This window comes from Acomys russatus, chromosome 22 (assembly GCF_903995435.1).
Source record: "Acomys russatus chromosome 22, mAcoRus1.1, whole genome shotgun sequence".
In the NCBI taxonomy this organism is placed as follows: Eukaryota; Metazoa; Chordata; class Mammalia; order Rodentia; family Muridae; genus Acomys; species Acomys russatus.
Window position 1 is genome coordinate 332374 of NC_067158.1, and position 20196 is coordinate 352569.

At 39.8% G+C, this 20196-nt stretch overlaps 1 protein-coding gene across 1 annotated transcript in view; it reads left to right on the forward strand.

Annotated features, from left to right (window-relative positions):
- Acyp2 (acylphosphatase 2) overlaps positions 1-20196 on the forward strand; it is a 152374-nt gene that overhangs the window by 43906 nt on the left and 88272 nt on the right. The window lies entirely within an intron of this gene.

Here is a 20196-nt window from a genome sequence, read left to right on the forward strand (position 1 = left end):
GGAACTTTCCTCTGCCCTTTTATTAAGGAGTAGCTTTTCTTAATCTTGAATTTTCATCTTTGTTGTTTTATCTTCTCCTTTTTCAGAAATACAGTCCTCAAAAGGAGAAAATAATTCTTTCAAGGGAAAGGCATGGGAGAGACAGGAGGTTGTATCATTGTGTATGTTCGCTTGCCCCTCTGCTTGATAGAGACACAAAATTCTATGGGCCGACAAGTTGGCGCAACGCAAAGGTCCCTGGTGCCAAGCGTGATGACCCGGGTTTGCTCTCTGGAACTCACATTGTAAATGAATAATCTGAAAGGAATTTTGAAGACATCATGTCATAACTTCTAGTGTTGTTTTTTGAGGCTTGGTGTCATCTGAATACAAAAGTTTAAGAATCATAACTGTTCCTTCTGCTTATTAGATGTTCAATTTATCCCTCTTTTTTTTTTTTTTTTTTTTTTTTTTTTGCACTTTAATATCATCTGCCCTCAGCCATGTTTTAATTTTCTTTAAATATTAGACTCTTGAAGGAGGAGAATGGCATATGTGTGTATACAAGATAACTGGTATATCTATATTGTAGACATTTATTGTTTCTTTGATGTGGTGTAAACATTAAAAAAAAACTCACTACTAGCTATCTTGAAATATACAACCAATTATCAATTGCAGTTATCAAACTCTGCTCTAGAATATTAGAAAATATTTCTTCTGTCCAGCTCACTCTTATATTTCTTTATCCATTCTTCCTAACCATCTTTCCTCTGTACTAATCGATTTTTTACTTAAAAAATAAATTTATTTATTTATTTGTATGTATGTATGCATGTATGAATGTATGTATGTTTGCAAGCATTTGGACATGTTCATGTCATACCATGCACGTGACAATTAGAAGACAACTTTTTGTTTTGTTTTGTTTTTTTGTTTTGTATTTTGAGACAGGGTTTCTTTGTGTAGCCTTGGCTGTCCTAGACTCACTTTGTAGACCAGGCTGGCCTCAAACTCACAGCGATCTGCCTGCCTCTGCCTCCCAAGTGCTGGGATTAAAGGCATGCGCCACCATGCCCGGCCCTTAGAAGACAACTTTTAAGAGTTACTTCTCTACTCCACCCAATGGTTATCTCTGAGTCTTAACATCTGTTTCAATCCTTTGCTGGGTGGGGCCTCTCAGAGGACAGGCAATAGTCATTAATAGTGTGTTTGCTCCCTTGCATGGTGTGGCCAGGCACTAGTTGAATATTCCCTCAATCTCCGCTTTTTTTTTTTTTTTTCTTACTATATCCCTGCACATCTTGTAGGCAGGGTAAATTTTGGGTTGAAGTTTTTGTAGGTGGGTTGGTGCTCCCTTCCCTCTATAGGAGTCCTGTCTGGTTAAAGGTGGCTTCTTCTGTCTCTATGTGGAAGAGTGGGAGGAAGGATAGAAGGACCTGGAGGGAACAGGAGATCCAGAAGAAGACCAACACAGCCAACTAGCCTGGGCCCAGGGGGGCTTGTAGAGACTGAAGCACCAACCAAGGACCACGTATGGACTGGACCTAGGCTTCCTACATATATGTACCCAGTGGGCAGCTTGGTTTTCATGTGGGTCCCCTAATAAATGGAGCAGGGGCTGTCTATGACAAAGACTTTCTTGCATGCTTTTCAATCAGTTCTCCCTGGTGGAGCTGCCTTGCCAGGCCACTTTGGTAGAGGATCTGCTCCGTCCTAATGCGGCTTGATATGCTGGGATGGGTAGAAGGGGTAGGAAAGGGGGATTTGGGGAAGAGGGAGGGAGGGGGCCAGGAGAAGAGGATGTAAAGTGAATAAACAAATAATTTTAAATTTAAAAAAGACCACACATACACACTCACACAGACACACAGACACAGACACACACACACACACACACACACACACAAACACACACACACACACATACACACACCAAGAGTCTCCTTTTACCATGTGGGTACTCAAATCTTGGCAACAGGCACCTTTATCTACTGAGCCATCTTATTGGGATTATATTCTACTTTTATGAAATCAACTTTTTAGCTTCTATCTGTATCTATATCTATCTACCTACCTGTATGATCATATAACATTTGTCTTTTTTAACAAAACTTATTTCACTTAGCATAGTATCCTCCAGTTCTATACATGATGCGGTGTGTGCCAGGATTTCATTGTGGTTTTACAGCTGAATAGACAGCTGAACAGACAGACCTATAAACAGGCCTTTAAGGAAAACTTCCAACATGTAGTTGTAGACATGTGACCTTGAAGGATCCTGCCAGCTGGAAGGATAGCTGACCTCTTATTTGGGGAACCTCCAAGGTCAGGCATCTCAGGACTCAAGTCTTGAGTCTTGAGTGCTATGGTGTGAGATGTCTTGTTCTTTACAATTGCTGTGGGCAAATGGATGAAACATCCTTTGTTTGACTGTGTGCAACTCTTCTATCTGCTTTTCTGTTAATTAATTTTTGAACTCTCTTATTAAGGCTGTAATTTTATTTCAGCTAGCAGTGTTTTCAGCTTCGGGTTAATAAACTATGCTTAAAAGAGATTAATGCCATAATAATTCATTTATCTCAGTAGAATGAAGCCTGGAGATGTATGGTATTTGGTCTTGGTTCAGCAGCTTAGCAAGGTCAAGACCAACATTTCTATGACTGACTTGGACTTTTCCCCATGTCCCAAAAGGGAAGAGTATCCTGTCTACCTTTATGGTAGGGCAAAGGCAAGAAAGGCGACAGGTTGTTCTACTTTCCCTGGACCATTCCCTAAGTCTTTTGTTTCATCGGACCATATAGGATCATATGGCTACTCCCTGATGTTCTACAAGGAAAACCAGCACATTGTTTTTGGATACTGAAGCTCTGAATAGAATTGGTGACCATTTGGCCAAGCAGAATGGGCACTAAGTAGTCAGTGAAAAAGTATCTGTTGTGTCATATTTTGATTCTGTCATTATTATGGGATTTTAGGCAAGGGAGATAAACACGCAGTCTAATTGCACTGTGAAAATCTAAGGAGAAAATCTATTAAAATACTTTAGCATGACACCTGGAAGATAGCAAGAAACCAACAAGCATCTCCGCTATTAAATGACCAGTGTACTCTGCTTTGCACATACTTACTGGCTGTGGGACTGGCTGCCCAGATATGTTCCTAGCTCCTAGCTGTTTGGATTGTCCTTGTAGAACTGGACTAGAGAAATAAATTTGATTGTCATTAGTATGAACAGTTAATTAGGATTATCCAAGAAGAGTTTGTATAACAATATCCAAGCAGGAAGAAGATGACACTGGAAATGTGAATTAATCTTAAGCAACATTATAAATTGTGATGTTATAACAAATGAACATTTTTAGGGGTAAAGAATGAATTTATTTCTATGGTAAGATACACTAAATTATCAGACCATCAAAACATAGTAAGGGACTGTCTAGAGAGGCCAGGCTAAGTGTGGTCCTGTTCACTGTGTCCCATTGTGTTCAAATTATTGAACAAGTAAAAGGTACTCCCTTGAAAGTTCTGTGGCAATGAGGGACAAGTCATCTTGAGAGGCATGAGTTTGCTTCCTTCTTCCAATGTGGACACCTTAGAGCCCAGCAGGAGCCCCGGCTTCAGAGGCCTGGCTGTGCTCCTGCACCCTGCCGTGTTCTCACTGACAGGCTGCACTCCCTGCACATGTCTGCTTGTTTTCTTCTCCTTCTGTGTTTTATTTTCTCAGAAGGAAAGACCAATGGCTTTATTTTGAAAACTGCATTATATGACTCCAATTGCAGAGGTGGGTTCTGCCAATGTTTTTGATAAGAAGCATTTTGAATCTATAGTTTATTAAACCTTCTTTGGGGACAAATTTTTTCAAATGTCCTATTTTTACTAATCATTTTAAGTTAATATACAGAGTTATGACAGTGGACATGAACCTTTTACTAAATCTTCATAGAATGTTTTTCTTAAATCCCAAATAGTAATCTTGTAAAACAATGAGCATTTGTGTTTAGAGACAGTGAGCCAGATTCTAAAAATTACATCTTGATTGCTACATATTTTTAAAGTCATATGTCACATATTCCCCTCCCACACTTGAAAGGATTATTATCTATAGGAGAGAATGATCAAATAGTTCTGTGGTCTGGAAAACTGCCCCTTGACAGCATGCGGGCTATGTAGCAAGAGAAAAATAAGTGCTTCAGGGGGTCATGCTAGCTTCCTTCAAGTGTTTGAAGAACCGATGCACAAAAAAAAAACACATGTCCCCTGTTGTTCCGGAAGACAAACATTTCGGTGGTCCCAATGGGTAACTTTGCTGCATTCAGTTCCCTAGCAAAGTTCCTATAAAGCTCTCTCCTAGTAGAACTGTCTGATTAACTACTGGGCTAGGTCACAGGTTTGCAGCCTCCAGCCTGTGTCTCAGATCTGCCTTACGGTCTGTTTTTACAAGTAAAGATTTGCACAGCCACAAACATTTATTTATGTTTTGTTTACGGGTTTTTTTTTTTTTTCTTTTCTTTCTTTTTCTTTTTCTTTTTTTCTTTTTCTTTTTTTTTTTTTTTTTTTTGTGTGTGTGTGTGTGTGTGTGTGTGGTTCATTGACAAAGTTGAGTTGCTGCAGCAGTCTAGATGATCATGTTGCTTAAAATATTTACTATCTTGGACTTAAAATATAAAAGCTTCTGACTCCTGTGTAGGTATTTCGTTGTGAAAGATCTAACTTACTGCATAGTATGTTTGCCTGATTGACCTGTAGGATCCTGTCCCCCTAAGATTCTGCACTTTGATGCTTAAAAATATATGTGCACTTACATGAGTTCCCGATTGAAACTAAAATTAGAATGTCAGCAGTCACCAGTGTAGTTGTATGTACCTCTTCCATGGACGTGTCGCATTTGTATAAAATATGAAACACAAACAATATTCTGCTTTAACTAATGTATGACATTGTTTTGAGTTTCTAGCTGCTGCAGTAGTAAATTGGAATTAAGTGATAGATTTTTGTGAACAATTAGATGGTGTCTGATTCAGTTATTTAACATTTAAAAACAAATTTTCCCTGTCAGACTGTTTATGGCATGAGTTTCTTCGCAACTAAACATGCTAATTTTTCCAGGATTTTTCCTTTGAGAAAATCTCAAAACACTTTGCTAACACTTTTTTCCTTATTCTATCACTGATTTCTGTTTGTTTTTCATACAAATAGGTGGGGTTTTTTTTTCTTTCTTCCTTTTTTAATTTGTTCACTTTACATCCCAATTGTAGCCCCCTCCCTCATTGCTTCCCAGTCCCACCTTCCCTTACTCATCTCTCCTCCCCTCTCCCCTAGTCCTCAGAAAGGGGCAGCCTTCTGCCCCATCATCAGACCTTGGCCTATCAAGTCTCATCTGGACTGCCTGCATCCTCTTCTTCTGTGGCCTGGCAAGACTGCCCCACCAGAGGGAAGTGATCAACAAATGGGCATGAGAGTCCATGCCAAAGGTAGCCTCTACTCACCATAATATGGGACCCATAAAGAGACTTTGCTGCCTATTCATTTCTCCTGAACAGAGGGTCTAGGTCCTCACCATGCGTAGTCCTTGGTTGGTGCATCAGTTTCTGCAGCAACACTCCCCCCCCCACCCCCATTTGTTGGTTCCATTGGTCTCCTTGTTGAGCTCCTGTTCCCTCCAGGTCCTTCTATCGCCAACTCTTCTATAAGACTCCCTGCACTCCACCCTAAAGTTTGGCTGTGAGTATCAGCATCTGCTTCCATCCCTGCTGGGTGGAGTCTTTCAGAGGACCTCAGTGGTTGCCTTCCTATCCCTTCTCTTCAACCACTTTCTATTCGATGTTCCCTTCTGAATGAGATTTAAGAATTCTTCCCACGGTGCTCCTTGTTATTTAGCTTCTTTAGGTCTGTGTCTTGTAGTGTGGTTATCCTGTATCGTGTGGCTAATATCCACTTTTGTGTGAGTATGTACATTGCATGTTTTTCTGGGTCTGGGTTACCTCACTCAGAATGCTGTTTTCTAGTTCTATCCATTTGCCTGTAAACTTCAAATTTTCCTTGTTTTTAATAGCTGTAAATGTGCCACACTTTCTTCATCCATTCTCCAATTGAGGGACATCTAGGTTGTTTCCAGATTCTGGCTATTACGAATAAAGCTGAATGTAGTTGAGCAAATATCTTTGTTGTACAGTGGAGCATCTTTCAGATATATTCCCAGGAGTGGTATAGCTGGTCTTGAGGTAGAACTACTCCCAGTTTTCTGAGAAAGTGCCAGATTGATTCTAAAGTGGTTGTACAAGTTTGCACTCCCACCAGCATTAGAAGAGTGTTCCTCTTTCTCCATATCCTTGCCAGCATGTGCTGTCACTTGAGATTTTGATCTTAGCCATTCTGACGGGTATATGGTGGAATCTCAAAGTTGTTTTGATTTATATTTCCCTGATGTCTAGGGGCATTGAGCATTTCTTTAAATGTTTCTGGGCCTTCAATATTCCTTTGTTGAGAATTCTGTTTAGTTCCCTACCGCACTTTTTAATTGGATAATTTGGTTTGGTGGTATTTAAGTTCTTGAGTTCTTTACATATTTTGAATATTAGCCCTCCCTCTGACAGATGTCAGGTTGGTGAAGATCTTTTCCCAGTCTATAGACTGTGATTTTGTTCTGTTGACAGTGTCCTTTGCCTTGCAGAAGCTTTTTGGTTTCGTGAGGTCCCATTTATTAATTGTTGATCTTAGAGCCTGTGCTCTTGGTGTTCTGTTCAGGGTGTTGTCTCCTGTGCCAAGGAGCTCAAGGCTCTTCCCTACTTTTTCTTCTAACAGATGTAGTGTGTCTGGTTTTATGTTGGGGTCTTTAATCCACTTGGACTTTAGTTTTGTACAGGGTGATAAATAAGAGACTATTTGCATTTTTCTACAGGTAGACATCCAGTTAGGCCAGAACCATATGTTGAAGATGCCATCTTTTTTCTATTGTATGGTTTTGGCTTTTTTGTCAAAAAGCAAGTGTCCATGGGTGTGGGGGTTTATTTCTGGGTCTTCAATTTGATCCTATTGATACACCTGTCTGTTTCTATGCCAGTACCATGCTGTTTTTATTACTGTTGCTCTAGAGTACAGCTTGAGATAAGGGATGGAGATACCTCCAGAAGATCTTTTATAGTAAAGGATTATCTTTGCTATTTGGGGTTATTTGTTTTTCATATGAAGTTGAGAAATTTTCTTTCAAGTTCTATAAATTGTGTTAGCATTTTGATGAGAATTGCATTGAATGTGTAGATTTCTTTTGGTAAGATGGACATTTTTACTATGTTAATCCTACAGATCCATGAGCATGGGAGATCTTTCCATCTCCTGATCTTCTTCAAATTCTTCAGAGATTTGAAGTTTTTTGCTTTGTTCTGGTGTTTTCCTACAGTTCTTTCACTTGCTTGGTTAGAGTTACACCAAGATACTTTACATTTTTGTGGCTATTGTGAAGGGTATTGTTTTCCTAATTTCTCTCTCAACCTGTTTGTCTTTTGTATAAAGGAGGGCTATTGATTTTTTTTTTTTTTTTTTTTTTTTTTTTTTTTTTTAGTTGATTTTGTATCCAGCCACTTGCTGAAAGTGTTTATCAGCTGCAAGAGTTCCTCAGTAGAATTTTTGGGGTCACTATGTATACTATCATATTATACTTTGGCTTCTTCCTCTCCAGTTTGTATCCCTTTGATCTCCTTTAGTTGCTTTAGCTAGGACTTCAAATACTATATTGAAGAGATATGGACAGAGTGGACAGCCTAGTCATCTTGTCCCTGATTTCAATGGAATTGATTTAAATTTCTCTCCATTTAGTTTGATGTTGGCTATAAACTTGCTGTATATTGCCTATACTATGTTTAGGTATGTGCCTTGTATCCCAGATCTCTCCAAGACTTTTTAACATGAATGGGTGTAGGATTTTGTCAAATGCTTTTTCAGAATTTAAAGAGATGATCATGTGTTTTTTTTTCTTTTTCTTTCAGTTTGTTTATATGATTGGTGATATTGATGGATTTCTGTATACTGAACCTGTATACTGTATGCCTGGGATGAAGCCTACTTGGTCATGGTAGATGATATTTTTGACAAGTTTGGATTCAGTTTGCAAGTCATTTATTATTTTTGCATCAATGTTCATGAGGGAAATTGGTCTGAAATTCTTTTTTCTTTGTTGGGTCTTTGGGAGGTTTAGGTATCAAGGTGACTATGGCCTCAGAGAATGAGTTTGATAATGTTCCTTCTGTTTCTGTTTTGTGGAGCAGTTTAAAGAGAATTGGTATTAGATCTTCTTTGATGGTCTGGTAGAATTCTATGCTGAAGCCATCTGGCCTCATTTTTGGTTGGCATTTTTGGTTGGCAGACTTTTGATGGCTGCTTCTATTTCCTTAGGAGATATAGGATGTTTTAATTTGTTTACCTGATCTTGATTCAGTCTTGGTAAGTGGTATCTATCAAGAATATTGTTCATCTCTGGTGCCTCATATTTGACCATGTCCCATGGAGGGGGAGACCTGGTGGCACTCAGAGGAAGGATAGCAGGGTACCAAGAAGAGACTTGATACCCTATGAGCATATACAGGGGGAGGAAGTCCCCCTCAGGAACAGTCATAGGGGAGGGGAATACGGGGAAAATGGGAGGGAGGGAAGAATGGGAGGATACAAGGGATGGGACAACCATTGAGATGTAACAAGAATAAATTAATAAAAAATTTAAAAAATAAAAAAAGAAAAGAAAAGAAAAAAAGAATATTGTTCATTTCATTTAGATTTTCAAATCTTGTGGCATATAGGCTTTTGAAGTGAGATCTAATGATTCTTTGGATTTCCTTGGTGTTGTCATTGTGTCTCCCTTTTCATTTTTGGTTTTGTTGATTTGAATACTCTCCCTCTGCCTTTTAGTTACTTTGGCTAAGGGTTTGTCTATCTTGTTGATTTTTCTCAAAGAACCAGCTCTTAGTTGATTCTTTGAATTGCTTTCTTTGTTTCTGATTTATTGATTTCAACCCTGAGTTTGATTATTTCTAGTCATTTCCTCCTCTTCGGTATATCTGCTTCTTTTTGTTCTAGATGTTTCATGTGTGCTGTTAAGTTGTAATTTCTTTATGAAGGTGCTTAGTGCTATGAACTTTTGTCTTAGCACTGCTTTCATTGTGTCCCATAAGTTTGGGTATGCTGTGCCTTCATTTTCATTGAATTCTAGGAAGTCTTTAATTTCTGTGTTTATTTTGTCCCTGACCTAGATGTCATTAAGTAGGGAGTTGTTGGATTTCTATGAGTTTGTAGGCTTTCTGTCATTTCTTTTGTTGTTGAGTTACAGCTTTAATCCATGGTGGTCAGAAAAGATGCAAGGGGTTATTTTGATCTTGTATCAATTGAAGTTTGCTTTATGAACCAAGTATATGGTCAGTTTTGGAGAAGGATCCATGAGGTGCTGAGAAGAAGGTGAGGGGAGTAGAGGTGGGAGAGACAGAGTGAGCCAATAAAAGGAAGTGGCTGTAGAGTTGATTCTGGGTGACAATGGCTAATCCCACTCAGGAATGTTGTACCCAAACAACATTCAGTAGCCACAGTCAGTTATCAGTAACCACAGGGAGCTACAGAACGTGGAAGGAAGGGAACAGGAGAAAATCGAAGACTAATGCAAACAAATGTGTTTGGCCTGGGATGAAGGGGGTGAGAGTCCCTTGTAGCTAGTTTCTCAACAGCATGTAGGAGGTCTTTTTGTAGATATATCGGGAGGGGGGGAATGGAATAAATGGAGGTATTATATTATGAGAGCCATTGGGTATAGGGGAAGCTATGTAAGAAGAAGTCAGGTAAAATCAGGATATAATTGACAATTTAAAAGAGAAATAGAATCTTATTTGAGTCATTTTTATAGGATTGCCTAGCCAAGTTCCAAAGACACCGCTTGGATAGTCTGAATAACTCTCAAAGCTGTAGTTTGTTGATAAAGTATCTGGCAACCTCTTAATCAAAGAACATGCATGGCTGTGTTATAGACCTTTGCTTAGAGGAAGAATTGAATGGCAGTGTAAGGACAAGACCAGTTGAACTAGCATGCAGGTCGATGGTGGGCTGAGGTCCAAGGGTTCCCTGTTCACAACATCTTCCTATGTCAGTTCAAGAGACACTGAGCACAGAGTAATTGTTATCTGTCTCTCTGTTTGAGACATTTAGGATATAGGTGCAGACTCTTAAGATCCTCCTCTGGGCAAGAAAATCCATCCTCCTGTCATGTGAGACAGGTGAAGTAATTCATCTTCTCTACAGATAAGGAGGAGTTTGTTCTGGTTTGGCCTACACAGGCATACTGGTTGGAACTGTGAAGCTGGAAGCAGAAGAAGCAGACTTTTGGCAGGTCTTATTTTCTATTCATCCTTATCCTGTAATGAGGAGAGTGTGCAACTTACTAAGGTGAGATGTCACCTCCTTGGGCCTGGAGACATCCTGCCATGCAAATGTATTGTAAAATTAATCATTTTCACTCAAGCATTCATAACCAGTTTTTATATATACCTGATTTCAAATTTTTTTTACATTAAACTTTACATTTACATTTTTTTACATTAAACTTTGTTTTGAGTTGCTTGCTTTAGGCTTAATGCTGAAAATATACACAGAAGACTATATAATAAGATATATAAATTGTCTTTTCCTTCAAGCTTGGCTCTGTAAGTAAATTACATTTGTACTTAGCATGACTCCAAACATGGTTCTGAGTACATTAAAGAATTTAATTATTTATAGGATGACTGACCATTCATTACCTTGTATATCTTAATTATCTTAACAGTTTATATGTTAGTAACTTTTTAAAATTTATAATATTAAGATTTCATAATTGTATCCCTGTTAACTTTAAGCCTTAAAATTTATAATTTTAGTATCAAATAAACTTTAGTATCAAAATAAACTTTAAACAATAAATACAATCAATGAGAGACTAAAACCTCATTTTGCTGATCTTTTTAGCACGTACTTTTACAAAATACCAGTTTTTAATATGACTCAGTTTCTCCAAATAGCTAAAGTTTAAAGTTAGCAAAGACATAAGTGGTTGGACATATATCTTTAAGTCAGTTTCTGTTAGCATGAACAAATCATTATAACATTAGAAATTTATAAAACTTAATCATTAAACATACACTGTTTCTTAGTTCTGTTTACCATAAACATTGTGCATATTTTTTACTCTCCGGACAAAATCATCATACAAATTTTATATTTAGCCAAAATGTCTTTGGGGCATTGGTCTTGCCACCTTGGTCTAATTTAAAAAGAGATACAGTGATAAGCAGTGGGCTTATTAGAACTAGAAGTTCTATGAGTGCTGCCATAGTTTTTTTTTTTTTCCCCCTATGGTCATTAACCCAGATGGTGGTGAAGTACCATGGCTGCTATCATCCTGATTAGGTCATTAGCCAGGGTGATGTTAAGCCACATGCTTACTCTTACTCTCAGGGAGCCCAACTCCCTGGTATGACAAGCCCATTGAGCACATCCATTTTTCTCCTCCAAAGTTACAAATATAATATATTGTAGCAAATTAAATTATACACATTTAATTATTAACCTTTTTATTACAATTTTTAAGCTAACATCTTTTTTTTTCTGCTTGAAATTTTACAACCAATGATCTTATATAGATCCTGTAATAAAATTTTCATTTCAGCAAAGGCTGACCTTGAGTGGGAGAACAGTTTCTGTGAACAAAACCAAGAAGAAGGTAGAATAGTCAGAGAACTAAACATTTGTGACTACACACACACACACACACACACACACACACACACACACACACACAAAACAGAGAGAGAAAAAAAAGTAGTTTACCTTTTAGCTGCTCTTAAGCACATATTGTTCTCCTTCTTCCTGTCAGAGTCAGGATAGGGACTTCAGAGGAAACTTTTAGACAAACTTCCTTAAGTACAAGGTGGGCAAGCCAAATTCCATCTCCAGAGTCAGCTTTCCACTTTAGTAAAACACCATGTAATGATTTTCTGACATTATCTACACTCAAAAGACTCTCCATAAGATTGAACTGAATCTGTGTATTCATAACCTGTTTGTGTGTGTCTGCAGATGGAGGATTTACAAACTTTTTAGGAATTGGAAAGGTAAAAGCATGACTATCAAGGCTTGGACCCAGTAGAGCATTGTGGCTCTGGGTGCAGTTGTAAGCTGGAGCTGAGTGGTAGGGAGGAGAAAGGTTGCATTGAGCTGAGCATTATATTGAGAAGGGGTAGCACAGACCATATAAGATTCCATTTTATGAAGACCTCTAAATCCATTTAGATATTAAAATAAAAAATTCTGAATTTGGGCCAACAGTGGCCATTTGTCCAATGTCTACTGAGACTAGATTTGGACTTATAGCTAAACAAGGGAACCTGGTATGAGGTCTCTCAAATGGAGCTTTTGTGGATTAGACTGCAGCCAAGATAAGAATGTGTCTTTTGGAATGGGACAATTTGGAAAACATGATGGGTTCACAACCAAGGTAAAACAGAGGTCAGAATTCAGCAATAGAAGGGTCCACAGAGTGTCATATTGGCCAAACATGCCTGGAAAATAAGGGTCAGGAGACTGCAGTGACTATGGAAAGCTTTGTCACACTGTCCAGAGGAAAATTCCCAGAATTCTCAGAGCAAAAGTTCTCACAGCCTGTGAAAAGGGCCAGGTACTTTCAAACAAGTGAGTTTCAAAACGAGATATGGGGAGGGAGCTCCTGTGAGCCCGTGAGACCTAAACTGTGGTATCTCCAACTTATGTCCCACATGTTACCATGTCTTTCATTTTGGCTATCTTTGGTCTTGTTGAGTGGAACATAGCCTCCTGCCTAGAAGGTTAGACTGTGTTAGAGACAGAAAAAAATGAGAGGCGAGAAGGGCAGACATGAAGAGTGAAAAGAAGTGGTTGTCTAGGAGAGACCAGTGGCCTTGCTAGACCTACTCAGGGTCCCAGACTGGGTTTACACAGAACACCAATAAAGTCTGTAAAGCTAGAGGCCCCATCTCCATGAGTTGTATCACTCATAGAGATAGAGGCCATAAAAGCCAGAGGTAAATTGGTGATTGTTTAGCTTATATAGTGAACTTGGTCAGATCCCAGGTGTAGGCAAGGACAATGAAGAAATTAAAAGGTCCCAGAGGGGACTTGGAGCTGCCTTATGTTCCAGATGTTCCAGAAGACAGAAAAGAGGCAACTGACCTTTCATAGGCAGGACTATGTTTATTGATGCACCTAGTGAGGGTCCATATACCCTAGCCTGTGGGAAGCTGAGCCAACTAACAGTGGGAAAAGATGCCTGAAACCCTTCATAGGGGGTCAAGTGAGGAGTGAAAATGATTGCTTCATGAAGCCTCCTTGGTCTTGCCTGGCTTCAAGGGAAGTTGAGAAATGTGGTGTTTTATCAGGCAGCTATCAGTAGGACAAAACACTTTTTGCAGTATAATGTTCACTTGTCTAGTTTAAACTGACTCACCCTTACTGAGTGGTACAACAAGAGATTGTTTGGGAGGATCCAAGTCTGTTATTAACCAGCAGTAAGCACATAAAGATTATAATTTTTTAAAAGTGAGAATCCAACCAATTCATACCATTATGAGCTAAGGGAGAAGATCCTGAGGCTTAGGGGATACTTTCAGACTAAAAGAGGAGTTTTATAAATGTTTGGAACCATTCATTGATTTTTCACTATTTATTGAGCACTTGCCATTTAAAGTATTGCACTACAGCTTTAGGAAGTACTTATAACAAAAATGGCAAAGTCCTTAACTTTGAGGAGATTACAGTGTCCTTGACTAGCCAAGTTGTGTCCAATCAAGGGTCCTTGACTGTAAACGCTAATTACCAGTATTTTGCCGGATAGTAAGGAATCATGAGAATGCCCATGAACTGGAGATTAGCTAAGGGTTGAAGAAGTCTAAGATGTGGAATCTGGCTCAGGCTTTAGGATAGTAGTAAAATTTGGATATTCAAAGAGAGGGGAGAATGGCTATGCACCATAAAAGTGGCATCCAGGAATGAACTTTACATGCATATGGGAAATATTGAGTAAGAGCCACTGAACCTGACTTGTTGCAGAAACACAGCCTACTGCAGCACTCAGGAGATACTTTTCTTCCCGCTGCAGTGTGGGCACTCTTTCAGCAGTATTGAAGCTGCATTTCATGCTGCAGTGCTGCCTCCATGTTCATGTCCTCTCCTGAGGGCAGTCTTTAACATTTTCGTAAATTATATTTTAATGTAATGTTTTATTAATTTTTTTGAGAAATGTATACATCCATACAATGTATTTTGTTCATGGCCTCCCTGAATCCTCCCTCTAAACCCTCTCAGATCCATCTCCTCTACTTTTCCTCACTCTCTGTACTCTTTTATATGAATTATGGTGTCCAATTTGTGTTGCCCATAAGCTTATGGGTGTGGGGCCATCACTGGGAGTGTAGTCAACCTATCAGAGGCCAAACTGTAAAGAAAGTTTGGCCTCCTCCAAAAACCATCAAGTATCAATAATCAGATGAGGCTCATGAGTCCCTCCCCTCTTGTGGTAGTTTGAGAATGGCCCCCATAGGCTCATATATTTGAATGCATAGTTATTAGTTGATTGACTGTTTGGGAAGGATTAGGAGGTGTGTTTTTGTTGGAGGAATTGTGTCACTGGGGGTGAACTTTGAAGTTTCAAAAGCCCACACCAGGTCCAGTGTCCCTCTCTGCCTTCTGCCTGTGAATCAGGATGTAAAGCTTTTAGCTCCTGCTCCAGGGCCATGCTTGTCTGCCTCTCACCATGATAACAATGAACTAATCCTCGGGTACTGTAAGCCAGCCCCCAATTAATTGCTTCTGTTTTTAAGAATCACCTTGATCATACTGTCTCTTCATAGCAATAGAAGAGTAACTAAGACACCCCTCCATCAAAGAATGTTGGGTGGTTTGATATTTTCAGGTCTTATGCAGACAACTACAGCTATACGAGTTGATGAGTAGATGAGCCCAGTCATGTCCAGAAGACACTGTCTTAGTCTAGTCCTCTCAAACCTCTGGTCTTAGAGTCATTCTGTGCCCTCTTCTGAAATGTCGCCCTGGTCTTGAGAAGAGAAGGTATGATGTAGAGTCCCATATATGACCAAACACTCCGCCGACACTTATTCTATGCACTTTGACCAACTGTGGGTTTCTGAGCTCACATGGACTCACAGGAGCTCCCTATCCCTGTCCAATAGCTACATGGTGAACAGAGAGAACCAACATCCATAAGCTGTACTCTGGCCTCCATGTGTGCACTGTGATGAGTGCACATGGATGTGGGCATGAGGGAATACTTATACATAGACACAGACACAGAACAGAAAAACCACAAATAAATGCACAAGTGTAAAAGAAGAATGATCTTTTAAATTTTTCATTGTACATGTTGCATATGTATGTTGAGGCCAAAGGTCAATATTGATTATTTTTCTCAGTTGCTCTCTACTGTATTTTTGGAGACATAGTGTCATTGACCACGGAGCTCAAAAGTGCTGCCAGGCTTCTGTGTAGCAAGCTTCAGCAGTCTGCCTAAGCTCTCCTCAAATCTGGGAGCTCTAGACACAGGCTGCTGTACCTGGCTTTTCATATGGGTGTTTGAGATCTGAACTTAGGTTCTTAACATTTGCACGGAAAATGCTTACTGCTGAGCCATATCCCAAGCCCCACAGTTTGGAGTTGTAGGATTATGTATTGCTTATTACATGAAATGTCATGTTCCCTAAGACAAGGCACTTTCACATCTGCCTGTGTAGGTTACTCTTGTTTCTCTAAAGCCTGGGAAGAGCTACAGTTGTTCATTATTCCTCTGAGATGCCACAAGGAAGATTCTGGCTTATATTGTTCAGTCTTCCTTTGAGAATTTACTAGTACTTGAAGATACATGGTTGCCAATTATAGGTCATAGGGAAAGCGTCATCTCCAGATTCCGTCACAAAAATACTTACTAAAGCAGTGTACATCCCACAGTAAACCACAAATCTCAGGTGTTAGAAGCCTGTTCACATCTCCAGCTAGACTATGAAGTCTCAAGGGCAGAGGATATGACATGGTTCCACAGGGAATAGGGAACCGATGGTAGGCAGTGGTGGCATCTGTAATCCCAGCACTTGGGAACCTGAGGCAGGAGGGTCATTAAAAGCTTGTCCGTTCCCACTCACCCCCCACATTTTTCTACAGATGGAATTGAGAAGGAATGTTTAGGATTGGGTAGGCATGGGAAGGATTGATATGGCTTATGTCCTGGTCTCTGTATCTTACTGAGCCTGGGGACTCCTGCAGAACGTGCTGTAGGACTCAGTACTTCTCCACTGACTGACACAGTCAATGCTTTGCCACAGCTGTGAGAGACTCCTCAGTCCCGTGGGAGGAAAAACCAGGATTCACTGGTGCAGCTGCCTCTCTCGGGATAGAAAGGACATTTGGAGGTCTCTGTGCAGGACAGGTTTTAAGCTGCCTCCTGTGTGGTGCCTTGTGTGCTACAGGTCATGTACTAGTAAGTTAAGAGGAAGTATCTGTCCTCGTTAACTTCACATTGACTCTCTGTCTGTAGCCTGTCAATGGCATGAATGTTTGAGGGCTATTGTGAGGTCCATAGGCTGATTTCATATTCCTAAAGGCTCATGCAAGCTTTCCTTCATATCTGTTCTGTCTATCCCCAAATACAGACCCTTTCAAAAATCATAAAATTCCCCAGTTTGCAGCAACACATTAGAGAATGGTATAAACCTGAGTTAAGTAGAACTCCACTAAGACTTTTCATTCCTGATGACTGAGTATATATCCCCTTTATCAAGTAAACTTGCTTGCCAAGAACTACTATGTTCAGGCCGGGTGCTTGCCTCTGCCTCTCAGTACTCAGGAGGCAGAGGCAAGCGGAGCTGTGTGAGTTCAAGGCCAGCCTGATCTACAAAGTAACTGCAGGACAGGCAAGGCTACACACAGAGAAATCCTGTCTCAAAAGAAAGAAAGAAAGAATGAAAGAAAGAAAGAAAGAAAGGGAAAGAAAGAAAAGAAACAAAGAACAATTATCTTCCAAAGTCTATTATTTGCCATTGCAGTGGCATTAGCCGGATGTCATGGATTATAGTATAGCTGTGGTTGTTGAATGTGCTGTTCACCTATTTAAGAACAGCCTGATAGTCTATTTGTTCATAAAGATCGGCTTCCATGAGTAGAAGCATTGCAAACAAAATTAACCAGGGAATGCTCCCCTTTCCTTAAATTAGTGATTCTAAAAATTTTGAACTGGAAAATTTAATAATAGAGTAAGTAGATCTAAGCTTTTTTGGAAGTTGTACTTGTCAGTTCTATTTCGGGTTTCTTAGGAAACAAGTTAAAAACAGCCTTTTAGTCCTTCATGCATTTCTAATTACACTTCTTTCTCCTCTTTTGAAAGGCTTGTTTTCTTTTTTAAAAGATAAAGGTTTTTTTCCCTGTACTAATTGGAATATTGGTTTTAAAAACTCATATCTTCTCCAAGCATGGTCATTAAAAATCTATATATAAATGTTTTCAAAGAGCTGAAACACAGAAGTCAAGTGCTTTTTTAGGCAAAGCTCTTAGGGTTAAAGTTGTTTAGTGTGATCATGAGCATTGTAAATACATTTTTAGCAGCTGAAGTGACACCTCGCATTGGAATTCCTTCTCCTCAAATCACTGGCCACACTGGTTGATGTTGCACTAGGGTGTGTACAGCCTCTTGCAGGGAATGGGGCAAATCCATTAGCTTAGCTTCCACAGCTGGAGAAGGGACAGGATGCTTTTGAGTAGAAAAGGGAGTGTGAATCAGAATATCATCAATCTCTTATTGCCTGTACTGTATGTTTGTAGCTCAAGGGCCTTGCATGTTGGCAGCTTTACATCTTATCCTAATGGATTCCCACCCAGTTGCATCTTTTCTGAGGTACTTTAGTGATGAAAGCTAGGGCTAGAGAACTGGCCAGGTTGGTAAAGTGCTTACCATACAAGCCAAATGATAGAGACTGGATCCCACGGACTCATTAAAAAGTTGGTGCAGTCAGGCACACCTGGGAACTCAGGGCTGGGGGGTGGGTAGGAGGATCCCAAGGGCTCAGTGGTCACCCAGTGTAGATGAATTGGCAGGCTCAAGGTTCAGAAAGAGATCCTGTCTCAAAACTAAAATGAAGAGTGACCAAGAAAGACACCCAGTGTTGATCTTTGGCCTTCACATGTCTGTACACACAAGTACATGCACATGCACACAGATTGACATATACATGCACACACAAAGAGATGAAAACTTGGGAAAGATTTGCTAAGTGATTGTTGCCTCTTTCTGGGGTGTGAACCAAGGAAAACCTTTCTCTCTTAGCCTTCTTCTTTCTGATGCTATCATTTGCGTTGGCCAAGTGGTTATTAATGGCTCTTCAACTACTCCACCAGTTTTCAAAAACAGTTCTGATTAACCATGGCAATCTTTGGTATTGAGGGGTGTACATGTGTACTCTTCTGCCTTCCGTGTCTTGTGCTGTAACACTCCATGTTTGAGGGTCCCTTTTGAGACTTTACCAGGAACTTTCTCACCCAGCTGTCTGTCATTCAAACCATACATAAGCCCAATGCTCTTGTTCTTTGAAGTGCTTTGATTCATTGCTGGACTCCATTTGTGGTGCTGAAACATTAAATACGTATGGTGGAGTCATTTGTAAAGAACTGAGTGTATTTTCTCATCATTTGGGATGCTGTGAAGTGCAAGAGCAGCTTATGACAGGCTCTGTATTCTGATGGGCTTACTCTTGGCTTCTAATGTAGAGTCTTGTTGCACTGTCCTCTGAAGGAAGGGATCACAGTGTCCTCACAGGGTAGAAGGAAAAAGCCAAGAACATTAAGTGCTGCACACAGTCTCTTGTGTTATGAGGGAGGAGCCTAGTTGCTTGTTAAAGTTTCCAAACTACTGAGCATTATCCATCACATTAGCTCTTAAGTTGTAATGCCTGGATTTTGGAGGGGACAAATTCAAATCATAGCATTCGTCTTGTATGTAAAACTTACCAAAACTAGACCTAACATTGTAGGAGCAAGATCATGTGGTTAGAACCCCTCTGAAACCTCTAAACTTGACCTATGCTATACATACGCTTACATTTTATAATTATAATACTGCTTTTTACTAAATACTGTGCTGTGTGTTTTCTACTTGCCTCTCCATATCCACCCTCCCTCCCACCAGCTCTGTCTTAGAAGGATGACCTCCGTGGACTGTGTCAGTGGATTCACTTTATCATATGCCTACCAATTGAACACTACCCAGGAAAACCACTGATCAGGTAGTGGGAGAATAGAAAGACAGAGGTATTTGTTTCTAACACTCTCCTTCCAGGGTGGAGTTTGAGAGAGGCACCATACTACCAAATCTGTAGCACCTGGCATGAGGCCCTCTGCTGTCTGTAGCCACACAGTATTAGAATATTCCTTCAGGCTGTTAGTCCCTCCTTGCTCTTTCAGGCCTAGAAGTGGTAATGAATCACCACTGTTGTGAGCCCTGGGATTCTTTATTTCAACTGTCTTTATCCCTTGTTCATAGCTCTGCAAGTAGTTTGCTCTTCTGTCACTTGGACCAGATGTGCCATCTATCCCTGTCAGACCTGTGACTGACATAAAGATGTACAGAAGGCATTCCCCATTTTGTAAACCTCCTATGAATGCAATTTATATGACCATGGCTCCAGATGGCTTCAACCTCTCAATCTTCCTACTTCAGTCACCTAAATCCTGGCATTACTAGCCTCCCCACCTGGTCCTATTATTTAATTATACTTTTAAAAAAATTCTTGAATTCTTGATCCTTCTTCCTTCCTGTTTACCACTCTCATTGTTGGTGTGAACTTTAAAGAGTACAGCCTAAAAATAAGGCAGACTAAAGTTTCACTCGATGTCCACTTCATTCAGAGCACCAGACAATTTATCCTCTGAGGGTTAAGAGTCACAGGAGTGAAGTGTCCAAAACAACGACACGTCGCATGAGACAGACAAATAAATTACAATATCGAGTTGTAACAGATAATCTAAAGCAAACTCATTTCTATCCACTACACCTAGGAGGAGGAAAAAAAGCACATTCTAAGAACAATTCTGGAGTTTTGAAGAAATTGAGGTCACAAGACTATTTTTGTCTTGTTTTCTTGGGATTTTGTTTTGTTTTTATAAGCACTTAGAATTTCC